Source organism: Poeciliopsis prolifica, unplaced genomic scaffold, assembly GCF_027474105.1.
Source record: "Poeciliopsis prolifica strain line A6 unplaced genomic scaffold, Auburn_PproV2 SCAFFOLD046, whole genome shotgun sequence".
Classification (NCBI taxonomy): domain Eukaryota; kingdom Metazoa; phylum Chordata; class Actinopteri; order Cyprinodontiformes; family Poeciliidae; genus Poeciliopsis; species Poeciliopsis prolifica.
Genome location: NW_026562421.1, coordinates 3,729,837 through 3,742,879, shown reverse-complemented (window position 1 = coordinate 3,742,879; position 13,043 = coordinate 3,729,837). Strand labels below are relative to the sequence as shown.

Genomic DNA, 13,043 nt, shown 5'->3' with positions numbered 1-13,043 from the left:
CCTCCAACAGTAACGGTTTGTTTTGTTTTGGAGTTTATTTACTGTGTGTGCGTTAAAAGGCTGGCGTCGCTGGGATCGCCATAACACAGCATTTTCAGCGTCTGACATTTCTCATCAGGTTCTTCTCGTAATTATCCGTCATCAATGAGCAGAAAAAAAAGATGTGCTTCTGGCAGAAGCTTGTGGTCACTTCGCCATGGCAACGACAACAAACATGCCAGTTGTTGAGTGCCATGAAATCTGGAATGATGATGATGATGATGATGATGATGTTGGCCAGGTTTCTTTGGAAACCAACAAACATGCTGAGGGAAAAAATGAGAGAAAAAGAGAAACGTTCCTCCTGATGGTCGCAGAAGGAAAACACCCCAGATAGACGGTGGAGTCGCACCGGCGTGGGCGGCGGCAGCCGAGGATGGGGATGGGTCGGCCTGGCGACGGGACGCAGGGAACGAGGGGGGAGGGAGGAACGGGAGACAAATGAAGAGGAGATGGGGGTGCAGCAGGCAGGGAGGTGGAAGGATGCCAGGATGAAAAGCTAGCTGGGCTTCAGGGTCCGGCTCTGCAGCATCGCGCTAAAACAAAGAAGACAAAGAGAAAGACGGCAGCAGGAAAACGCCCGCCCCCCAACGCCAGGGGGAACCGCTGGTGGCGGCCGCTGAGCACGAAGGAAAACCATCAACTCTTTCACTGGAACCTGTGTTGATGAGGATGCAGTACAGGAGTGTCCAAAGTGTGGCACGGGGGCCATTTGTGGCCCCTGGCTGCACGAATTAGGCCATCAACACCAGAGCTAGCTGAGCTTGGTGGGAGGGCGGTTATCCTGAGGCCTTTTTTCAGTTAAAAATGTTTAAATTTGACAGAAAATCTGGAAATCTTTTGTCAACTTCACAATATTTCACAATAATTTTCTATTTTTTGTTGATCTATGATATAAAATCCCAATAAAAGTTTTGCCAAATAAATTCTTCAGTTTCAACTTCTCTTTTACGAAATACATAAATATTAGTAAAACTCATTTAGTAACAAACAGATGCACCTTAAATTAATGTTACATTTGCATTATGTTTTATAGACAATAGGTAAATACCAACTACAAAGTCTTAAAAAATACATGTTAGCCTGAACTGAAGCCTTACTGAAAATGATTCTTAATAGCAGCTCAAGAGGCACAAATGAGCCTGATCAGTGAACATTTTCTGATTTATTGAACTGTTCATTCAGAGTTGGTTTGTGTCCAGGATTCACAGAGAGATGGTTTAATTTTTCTGGAAGAGGCAAAGTGAGGAGAGGAGATGAGGAGAGGCAGGAAGGAGACGGTTCCGTTTGTCCGGTGGTTAACCTGATTATGTTTGGACTACAGAACTGGATCCGGCCGTTTTACTGGGGAAATCTGGGAGCACGCACGCACGCACGCACGCACGCACGCACGCACGCACACACACACACACACACACACACTCTGGTTTGTTTAAATCAGAAAGCAGAGCGACGTTTTGGCTCCTTATTAAAAACGTGGTTTTGAGTTGAAAACGTGTTTTCTGATATTTTATTAAAATAAATGTAGAATTATTAGGAATTTTGACATCTGCTGGTTTAAATCAGTGATACTTCAGATCCGCTCCATCGGGGTGTCCAAACTTTTTAACCTGGGCCAAAATTATTGAGTCAAAAAACAACGAGTGGGCTAAGAAAACTAAAGTCAGGCAAACAAAAAAGTCAATTTTATTCTTTTTTTTTTGTGGATGTACAAACAGGCCTGATGATGATAAATTTTGCTGCATGAGAAATTCTCCCAGAAATTATGCCAATAAATGATAATATTGTTTTGAGACCATTTTCCAATGTTATAGTAATAATGGCAGAACTGGAAAATAAATAAAACAAATAAAATGAAGTTCGAAGTCTCAGGAATAACCAGACTGAAAAGTTTTACTATTCCGTTTTTGGTAGAAAGTGAAAAACAACAAATCAAAATTAAATGTAAAAAATGGTAAAATAAATTTTAATTTACCGTTTGACTTCCTGTTTTATTGTGGCAGGCTTATGAATTTATAATGACTTCCTGTTTTATTGTGGCAGGCTTATGAATTTATAATGACTTCCTGTTTTATTGTGGCAGGCTTATGAATTTATAATGACTTCCTGTTTTATTGAGGCAGGCTTGTAGATTTATAAGCCATTATAAATCCATAACTTTGTTTTTTGTTGGAACAAATTTCAAATGTGTTGGGTTTATTTGAACAACTTTATTCTCTGCATAGCAACAGGATTTGAGTCACTGTCTTTCAAAATGCTGCCTATTGTTTACCAAGGTTACAAAATAAAATAAAATCTGATTTTGAATGTAGGAAAGTCGACTTTTCAGAAAAACGTCTCAGTATAAACGTGAATTTGATAGATTTGTGTTGTACTTAAAATTATATTAGTGATAATTTGACTATTATTTCAAATAAAAACTCTCCACCTGCACCAACCATCTTTCATCAACTGCACTTGGGGCCCAAAGAAAAACCCTCTGAGGGCCACTAATGGCCCCTGGACCACAGTTTGGAGACCCCTGTGCTGTGTGATCATTGGTGATTATTAACATTTGAAAGCCTGAGGCAGGGCTGCTCATGTAGATGTTACTGTGTAAATACGGTAGAGTTGGTTTTTTTAATCACTTTGTAGCTTAATGCCGTTTGAAACTGGTTTATATTTGTCATTTTCTTGATTTTTGAACATTTAGATTTAGAGAATTGACTAACCTGCAATAATTTAAGAAATACTTTCTGTGTTGAATACGTCCTGTACAAGAACTGTTGAGTTTCTCTCTATTCTGGGAAAAAACCAACATTAATCCTCCTGAAGTCACACGCCTGCCTTGTCCCTGTCAGTAAATGTTTCGGCGGTAAAGTCGGCGGCGCCTCGGTCGCGTGCCGTAGAGACGTTTAGAGGCGGCAGCGCTGCGGCTGACCGGCGGTGAGAAGGAGCTGCTGGCTCTGCTGTTGGTAGTATTTGAGCAGGAATTAAGAGTAGATTAGAGCGAGCTCTGATTTGATCAGCTGTCAGAGTTGATTCATGCTCCTCGGAAAAGTCTGAGAGCTGGTTAAAATGCCACACCGAGTTCCCGGGATCGCTCTCCGGCTTCCTTGCTTTCAGCCTCACAGAAAATACAAACTACAAATTAAAGCCTGACTAAATTTGATTTTCATCTGACAAACCAACACAGAAGGCGTGAAGCTGCGCAAACCACAAAGAGCTAATCATAAACTTTAGTTCTGCTAAAGCTAAAGCGCTAAATTTAATTCAGATTATCTCTACTGTTACGTTTCACATTCTCTATAATGCATTTAGATATTTTATTTATGTTCTCATCTTTTCCTTTTCCATGTTTTAGTTTGTTTCTGTTTGTTTCTTATTTAACGTAAGAATCAGCTCTGCAGATACTGTTTCGCCAAAGCACTGAAACGCCAAATGAAAATGTAGCTGCGCCAGCGCATTAGTGGACGTTTCCCCACCAACGATGATCACAAACTGCAATACATTTTTTAAATTTTTTTTCTGTTTTTTACATTATAAATCTCAAAAACTTGTTTTCATTTGAGTTTTCCACCCTAAAAATACAGGCAGAGATAAAATGTATTTGATTAAAAGCATATCCATGTGTTAAAATGGCCTAGCCAAAGTTCGGACCAACATTCAATAGAGTTTGTGTCAAGACATCAGATGCACACAGGGTTTCATTCCAATGTAACCGAGATTGAGATAATTTACACAAAATATAAACTTTAGTTTAATTCTCCAGATGTTCAAAAGCTAAGCTTTATTTTCTGATTTTTATTTTACTTTAGTATTTTTTCTTCTACTTCGCTGCTTTGTGTTTGATATGAAATTTAAGCAGCTTCTTACATGAAAAACCTCCTGTGTGAGTAATACTTACTTTTTCCTGTTTCTGTAAATAAAATCAGACAAAAGAACAAATGAGTCTCTTTGTGTCACAAAGAGCCGAGGTGAGAAATTTAAATCACAACCGATCCACCTCTCACCTGAGGATGTCACACCTGGAATGATCCGTTTCCTCCGAAGCTCAGTGAGAAGAGCAGATATAGCATCGTTTCTTTAACACGTCCTTGTTTTCTGAAAACGCTCCGCCGCTGGTAGAGCAGGAAGTTTTCCTCTGAATGAAGGCGATTTGAAGCGACAGTTCGCTGATATCCTGTCTGCTGGTTCAGCCATGTTGGCTGATTCACCGACAATCAGAGGAAGTCCTGTTCACCACAACTGAGTCACTGCTGAATCAGCGCAGGTAGAAGAACGAACCTGCAGCTCAAACTCCTCCAACGTTTGATGTTTGTGTTCAGAATATGAGATCATCTACAAGTGTTTGAAATCTTTTTATGAATTACAAAATATTTTGTTTTCCCTTTAGGATTAATAAAGTAATTTTGATTTTGAATTTTGCTTGAATTCAAATTAAATTGACTTGAATTTTTTTGTTTTTCTGCAACAGAAAACTGGGAATAAAAATGAAAATAAATGTTTGATATTTTTTGCTTCTGTGAAACATTCAGTTTTCTGAATGTTCCCATTCAGTAAAAGTTGGACTCAATACCTCACAGCTTCTTTTTCCAGGCTTAGCATCCAACTGTGACTGAAGTAAAACATTTATAAATACCTGTTTCAATTCTTCCTGAGCTGCATGGAGTCTCAGCGTCTTTTTTCTGTGTTAATGAGTTTCTGCAGCTTCACTGAGAGGAGTCAGAAATCTCACTCTGTCGTATTAGCTAACTCATGTTTTGGGTAAAAGCTTTCGTCTGTTCTGAGTTGCATAAAGTGATGGAAAATTGCTTCACATCCTTCCCAGAAATCCCTTTTCCCCATAAAACGGTTTAATTTTGTTTTTCCCGACAGCAGTGAAAGTTTTCCCTGGAATCTGGGTTCAATTAAAGTCGCTTCCATCGATTCTGTTAAAGTGATTTTAATCCAAATTATAGTGGGGATCATTTCTGAAGTGTTTGTTTGGCAGATAATATGAACACAGAGTCCGACTGGTTTCAAAACAACGTTACCATTTACCACAATTCATTTAATATTTATTTTTTAATTTATTACATTTTTCTTTGGGATCAATAAAGTATTTTTGAATTAACATCCTTTGGCGTACATCCTTAACAAAATTAAGAAAATATTGTGTTTCATTTAAAAGTTTACATTTATGAGTGTAACATTTCACAAAAAGAATTGACACATTTTTTTACCTAAAAAAATTTGCATCCTTTCTGGGAAATAACCTTCATAATACAGTTTTTAATAAACCTGCTAATGTTCTTTCAGCACTAAAATAAATATTTGTCACCAATACTGCAATCAATATTAATGTTCCTTTATTTCCTGTTGTCTTCTTTGTCGTTTCCTCCAGTAGTAACTTCCTGTTGTTGGTCATGTGACTCGTGATGTGGAATTTTTTTTTCCATTGCAGTTTTGTGAAATACACTAAACCACTACATTATTGCATAAAAAGCTTTCATCAAAACTTGCTTCATCAAATTATCGTGTTTCCTTTCAACAAATGTATTTTTTAAAGGCAGCTATAGAAGCTGATGCTTGAATGAAGCTAAAATGAGAAGAAAACGTGTTGATTCTGAGCGTTTGTTTTCTCCGTTTGTTTTTCAGGATGACAGTTCACTGAGCAGTGAGGAGGAGGCAGAGATGAGCGAGCCCGCGTGGCTAGCAGCTGATCTGGGCACGGTGTCGGACCTGAGCCGGCCAGCCGCATGGAGAGGATCCGCCACAGCCCCCAGAACATCCACAGCAAGGACGACGACGGTAGGAACCGCAGAGAATATGGATTTAATTCAGCAAAATTAAAAGATTTGATTGATAGGAGCTGGAAGTGCAGATGTGTGTTGGTGTTTCTGGTGGTTTTTGAGTTAAAATGTTTAGAGTTGACTAGAATTTTCCAAATTTCCAAGTTAGTGTTGGAGTTCAGGTAATAATCCTGGTCAGGTTTATTACCTGACTGATGCAATGAATGTGAGAAAAACTACTGAATTCAATGTTTGGACAGTTTGTGTGCATCTTTATTTTATTATTATTGCCTTCAACTGTTCAAAATGTATTTCCTTTCAATCTGAAATGGATTCACATACAGTAGCTACGTTTTTACTACAGCTGGCACTGGAACAGAACAGCAACGGACTGCATGCAAAGGCAAAACAACAAACGATTTTTCCCCCAAATTAGAGGTTCATCAATAAACCTGCCCTGATTTTCTTAATTTTGGGAGATTGTTACATGTTTTGGGAGATTGTTACATGTTTGGGAGATTGTTACATGTTTTGGGAGATTGTTACATGTTTTGGGAGACTGGCCGATTCTTACATGTGGTGTTATTTATATAGACATGAAGTTTGTCAGAATTTATTTGTTCTTTGATTTTGTTTTGTTTAGTCAAAACGTTATTTTCTCCAGATAATTTACAGGTGTATCAACTAACCTTTTTTGAAGGACGATTTAAAAAAAATGGTCCTTCTGTCTTACAAAGACTTTATAATTCATATTGTCTGTTGTTTTATTTATTTCTTTTGGACATTTAAAATGGCTTTCAGTGTAAAACTTTTCCTGATGTTGTAATCTACCGTATTTTCAGGGACTATAACTCACAGTATTTTTCACAGTTTGGTCGGGGGAGCGACTTATAATCCAGAAAATACGGTAGTTGTCATACCGTTGAAAATTGGTAGCAAAGCACTGGGTACCTTTAATGTTTACATATTATACATACATTTAATATTTAGCACATTATGTTGATAACTTGACAGCTAAAACCAATGCTAGTCGTTGTCAGTGAACCGTTTTTTCACATCCAGCTCAAATTATGCTAGCTTGACTATGACAACCATAATATGTAGATGTGCTGTGGAACACTGTGAGTCGGTTGAGTCGGTCCAGTTAAAAAGTAAAGAAAGGCAACCTAAACAGCAACTCTGACAGATCATCCGTGGAGCAGGTGTTTAAATTAGCTAATAGCTATTAGCAACAGCAGCTAATCTACCACAGCGATCACTTATTCATAATCTCCAAATAAACATCGAGCCTGAAAATGTAGCACTGCGATGGACTGAATGTTTCGTTCTTTGTGTGGAAAATGTTTGAGTGTTTTTTGTGTTGAATCCTGAAACATAAAGTGGCGTTGTTGTCAGTTGCTATGGCAATAGGTCTGCATGTAGTGACACAAAATGAGAAAAATGAAGAAATGAGTGGTTTTCAGTTATTTTTCAATGTTTTTTCTGGATTTTTTATCCTTTGCTGTGGCGCACTAAGTTAATGCCGACGTCTCCAGGTTTAATTTTGCTAACAGATAGTTTTGTAGTAGCAGCCTGGCTGTAATGGAGGCAAGTAAGAGTCGTGTTTTTGTTCTCCGGCGTTGAACTCAGGCGTTAAACAGTGACATGCAGGGTCTTTGTGTTTTCATGCTTTTCTTGATTTGAACCCCGCCAGAGGAAAAGTGACTTTAATAATTGAGCTGCCGGCTCCACATGCTCTGAGGTTGAGATGCTTCTCTATCTTCAGGACTTCCTTAATTATTAACACCCTCCTCCACTGAGCCGGACCTGTAGTCCGGTGTGTGTTGGTGTGTGTTCATGGGAGTTCGGTCTTTAGGAGCAATTAGCCGCCTCCCTTGCAGTGGAGTGGTCCGTTCTCCTGCCTGACTGTAATGATGTCTGGAGCAGCCGGAGCTTCAGACCTCTGCACCTTTTACAACATTCAGCTAAACGCAACCAGCTCTGAAATCAGCAGGAGCTCAGCCCTTTAAATGCTCTCCAGTGCAGTGGCAGAATAAAATGAGGCGCAGGGCAGAGTTTTTCCCTGTTGTTCTGCAATATGAAGCTTTTTGTGGAAAATGACCTAATGGAGTTTGCAGCAGCTGCAATTTTCTCAACCCATTATTATCACTCTTGCTCTCTCGGCCTGAGAGCAATGAGTTCAGGTCACTTATCAGTGGATTCTGGGAAACGGAGAAGCTGCTATTTATAGTTCACGATAGATGGTGATGGAAGTTAAATATTGCTACTGAACAAAATCTGTGTCGTCCTTTGGAGTCAAATTACTGGGGATCTTTGAGATCTTTGCATGTGAATTTAGGTTTCTGGTCACTTTGGCGTCTGCTGGACATGCAACACTTTCAGAAACCAGTTTTTTATTCAAATGGCTTAAAGATTCTGTTTCGATGATAAGACTGACAGGAGGAGGAGAAAATGGAAACAAATAGAAAATTTATGTAGAAACAAAGAAAAAATTTCAATCTAAGTTTTCTCTGAACTCATTTATTGAAGCGTTTCATGTTGTTTATATTTGGAAATTTTGCACATGTGCACAAGAAACCGCAGTTCTTTTTCTTGATTCCTGCAGTGGAAGAATTTCATTAAAAGGAAACCTGGAGCTGAAGGTATTATTAATTTAGAGCAATGTGCCAGAAAAGGGAAAATAAAGCAGAAAAAAACATTAAAGAATAACTCAAAAACACTCATATTCTTCTTATTTCTCACGCTCTGCGTCTGCAACGCTTCATGCAAACCCGCTGCCACAGCAACGCACTGACAACGTCACCATATGTATCAATAGTCATTGTTGTTGAGTCGTTTTTTTTCATGATCTTGTGTTGCGCTGCGTCTTCTTTATAGATTTATATAAAGATTAACGTATTTTCATGTTCATCCTTATTATTTAGTTTATTTTATATTTAGTCATATTTAAATTACTTACAATACCACACTTGTACATAGATTTTTTTTATACACATATTTTATGGTTATATTTGTTTTTACTAATATTTGACACTTCAGATAAAGTATCTTGTAAACAAATGAACATTTTATTCAATAAATAAATGTCGCCACTCCAGAGTGAAAGGAGCTCTGATGAAGAAAATGCTAAAACAAGATTTGAGCTGGTTGTAAACTCCCTCCCTGTTCTGTTCAACACGCCCAGTTGGTGTGTTTTCATTGAGACTTTGGGAGTGTGTGTACATTTCCACGGAGAGGTTCTGAGACCTTGGCAGGTCTGTGTGTTTTATTGCTTTATGGTTTTGGATGATTGAAGGTGTGCAAAGGTTGGCTCCATAAAAAGGGCTTCAGCCTGAAATTTGTACCCTTGGTTGTTGACTTCCACCTCCACTGGGACACAACGTCCCACACCAGTAGCAGGTCCGTTAAAAATCACCAAAGTTCCTCAGAATGGGTCACAAAACAGTTTTGTCACAAAAAAAACACCAACATTGTTCTTTTTACTTTTCGTTTGGTTTTGTAAAAATCTCTGGCAATGTTTCTTTTAGTGTTAGTTTCGGACCAGATTGTCTGACTTCTTACTTCTTGAATTTTACCTTGGGACACCTTGTCAGTTTCGTTGACTTTCAGTTGAATAAAGTTCAACATCTGTGTTGAAGTTTGTTTTTCTTCAAATAGTAAAAGGTTTATATCCATGCTCTTATTTTGAAGTCGGGGAAGAAAGTTTCCTCTCTTCACATTCTCTTTGGTTTCCCAAAAATTTGACCAACAAAAGCAAAATAAAAGACAGACAGGAGAAGACCAAATATAAACATAAATGCAATAAGTAAAGGCATTATAGAGCATAGAAATTACACTGTAAAAAGTAGATGGTGCTTGAGGGTTGAATTTTCAATGGTAGATTTAATGTTTAGCTGAGCTAAGTGCGCTAAATGTTTTCAAAGTTAGCTTCACCATTAGCATATTAGCAGCTACTTCACTGCTAAAATCTTCTTCATAATAACTAAAACTCTTTATTTAGAACTACAGAAGGTAATTTTTAAAAAGAATATATATATTTTTAACTCACCATGTTGTGACTGTTTGAGTTAATCTGTGAATTGATCGATCAGAACCAGGGAGGAGGGGCTTAGTGCTGCCAATCAAACTCATGTACTCGTTGCTAAATGTGCTAATGGTGGAGTAGCATCGATGGCTTTCCCAACTAGCCTGAGCTTTCACAACAGGCTATGCGAGTGCCAGGGGAGCAGAAACCAAGTGTGATTGACAGCGCTAAAACCCACCTCCTGGCTCTGATGGGTTGTTTCAAAATAGCACTGAAGAAGAGCTCAATTTTTTCACAGATTATCAGTCATGACTTAATGACAATTTCAGCAAATATGTAAAAATCTATTTTTTATAAAAGGTATAAACTGCAGCCTTCAGGTAATTTATGATCCAGGAAATGTTTTTTCATTTCCAATGTTTTGTGTGGATCATTGAAGTTTCTGTCTGTCCAGTTATTCAGGTTCAGCTCTGAAATTTTAGCCATGGATATAAAACATGTTTGAAAGAAAATGAGTTGACAACTGAGTGAAAACAAACAAATCAGAATTAGAACAACTGTAATGAAAAAAGGGCAAAACCATTAAGAACAGAGATTTCCCCTGAAGGAGATGGAGATCAGACAGATGTTCATCCCAAACAACCCAGATGCTTTATCTCCAACAGTCCTCCATGTTTGTCTCCCTCCACTGCACTCACTTCCTGTCTCCTCCATGTCCTCGGGTGCTTCTCTGCCCTTTCCTTTCCTTTGAATACGCAGCGTTTTGATCTCCTACTATTTAAGTCTCGTTTTATTGGAGATACCTGGAACTGTTTGGATCTAAATTCAGAATACAATAAAGAGTCACAGCAGACACACCCAGAGGACAGCCGTTTGGTTTTACAACAGTCCGTGGCCTTGTCTCTGTGGACAAATAGGAGGGACGTACTTTCATAACCTCGAATGAATGAGTGTCTTTCTACACCAACTAACAACAGATCCTGCTGTTGAGCCTTTTTACGTTCTGAATGGTTTCTGTTATCAAAGTTTGCTGAAGAGTACGTTCTATTGGACAGAAAAACAATCCGACTGTAGCACAGCGTCATCACTAGCTGCGGATAATTGCGCAAATTGAAATTACAAAAATAAATTCCCTTAATGTAAAGATGGCAGTTTTGAAAAAATTTGTTTTTTGACAAAAAGTTTCGCCGCTTTGATGTTACTACTGGTGGAAACCACAAAGAAGAAGACAACAGGATAATGGCTTATCACGTGAACCAATTTATTGATCTGATTTTAATTTCCTTCCTTATTTAATGGAAACACTGCCATTACAAAATTGTTTATTCAACATCATCAGATTATTTTAGATTTATGCACATTTGTAGCGCAGCTAGAAATGTAAACACTTATATGAGATATGTTGATAATTCAGCCATGGTACTAGCGCTCACCATCTACCAGCCAATCAGAAGAGACAGGTGTTGGAGAAACAAGCCCCGCCTACTTGGGAAATTGTTGTCGGCCATTTTAAGAGTTGTGGATTCAACACGTTTGAATGATATAAACTTTTTATGAACTGAGAACTCTGGTGGAGCCAGCTGCACATTGTTGGACAACAAACAAAAATAAACCACAATGAAGAACACTTCCTGTCATTGTCGTCTTTGGCGTTTTCGTCAGTAGTAATCCACCTGTTGATCACATGATTCGTGATCAATGGAAAACACCCTGGCATCCCAGCGCTAAATGTTTATAGAAAAACTGGACTTTTCTAAAATGGCTGAGTTTCAATCAAGCAAATTTATTTCCATATTTTCAATTTGCGCAATTTTATGGTCAGTGGAAACCCAGCTGGTTGACAACATGCAGGAAAGTAAGGAAGCTAGAAACAGCCAGGAGTACTTTCTATGCAAAACAAAACAAAGAGAATAAAAGGTTAATGATCCTATAACTGCAATTCATCTGCACATGGTAACAGAGTGAGGAAACGATGGCTGATACATAATTATCACTTAATCTATAAACACTTTATAAATCATTGTTTATTATTCATTAAGTAAGTAAACGTTAGATAAAAAGCATAGTTGAACAGATTTGGCTCAATATCTGAAAGAATCCAGTAGATTTAGGCGCCTTCTCACAGTTATTAATGATTTATAAAGTGTTTAGAGATTAATTAATAACATATCTATTGACTATTTATTATAAGGGCTACTTCCCTTATAATAAATAGTTATGGTCAACCTGCAGCAAACTAACAGTAAAGTATTAAAAGTTGGCATGGGTCAAATCTGGGAGGTTTTTCTGTATCTTCCTCATTTTCAATGTGAGAAATTTTGTATTTTCTACCGACTGTTGGGTTTTTCAACAAGGTTTGACAAATTATTGTTTTAAGACTGAAGGTGGAAGAGTTTATTGCTGGTGTGTGGGCGGATGTAAATGAAGCTGCAATCCTTTCTGCTAAACTCAACGCATCTGCTGCTAAAAAACAAACTAAAGCAAAAAAAGAGGCTGTTTTTCATTTTTATTTGCTGTTTTTGTTCTTATTGTTCAGAACATTTCAGTTAAAAGGTGTAAAATGTGTTTTTTTTTACATGAACCTCATGAGCAGCTGGTATTAATCCAACACCACGAGAGTCAATGTCTTGCAGCCATTAGTCTGTAGTTAAGAGGCTGAAATATACCATGTATAATGTCTGTCTTTGTTCTGCGAAATGTTCTCAGTTCCCTTCATATGGTTGTCAAGGAAACCTTTCCTTCCTCCTTCACTCCTCTACATGAAAATGATGTGTAATTATTCATATTCAGGTAAAGTGTATAGTTTCCTGCAGGTTGATACTCTGATCAATGTCCTGTAGTTTGAGATTAATGTGAAACGTCTCGGATACTGCTGAGATGACATCGGATCTCTGGACTGATTCTCCAGTCTGAACTGTTCGTTCGACAGCAAAAAACGGGAATTTCTTTGTTTCAGCTTCTCGTTGGAGTGAACAGAAGTCGCACCCGGAGTACCGCAAGGCTCAGTCCTCGGACCCCACAGTATATTACATTTACAATTCCAGTAGATACATCTCTGAGTTTCAAGTGTTGAACATTTTCAACTTGTTCAGCTTAGAAAATTCCAAAAATTGTAAGTTTTCAATATTTTTTATAGAAAATATCTGAGATTAATCCCAATTTTTACATTTGTTTGATGAAAATTTACTTTTTCCAAACTCAGAAATTTCAACGTTTTTTTTTTTGTT

At 37.9% G+C, this 13,043-nt stretch overlaps 1 pseudogene; it reads left to right on the top strand.

The window, feature by feature from the left end:
- Nucleotides 1-13,043, top strand: part of LOC129377128 (nucleolar protein 4-like) — a 65,600-nt pseudogene that overhangs the window by 33,299 nt on the left and 19,258 nt on the right.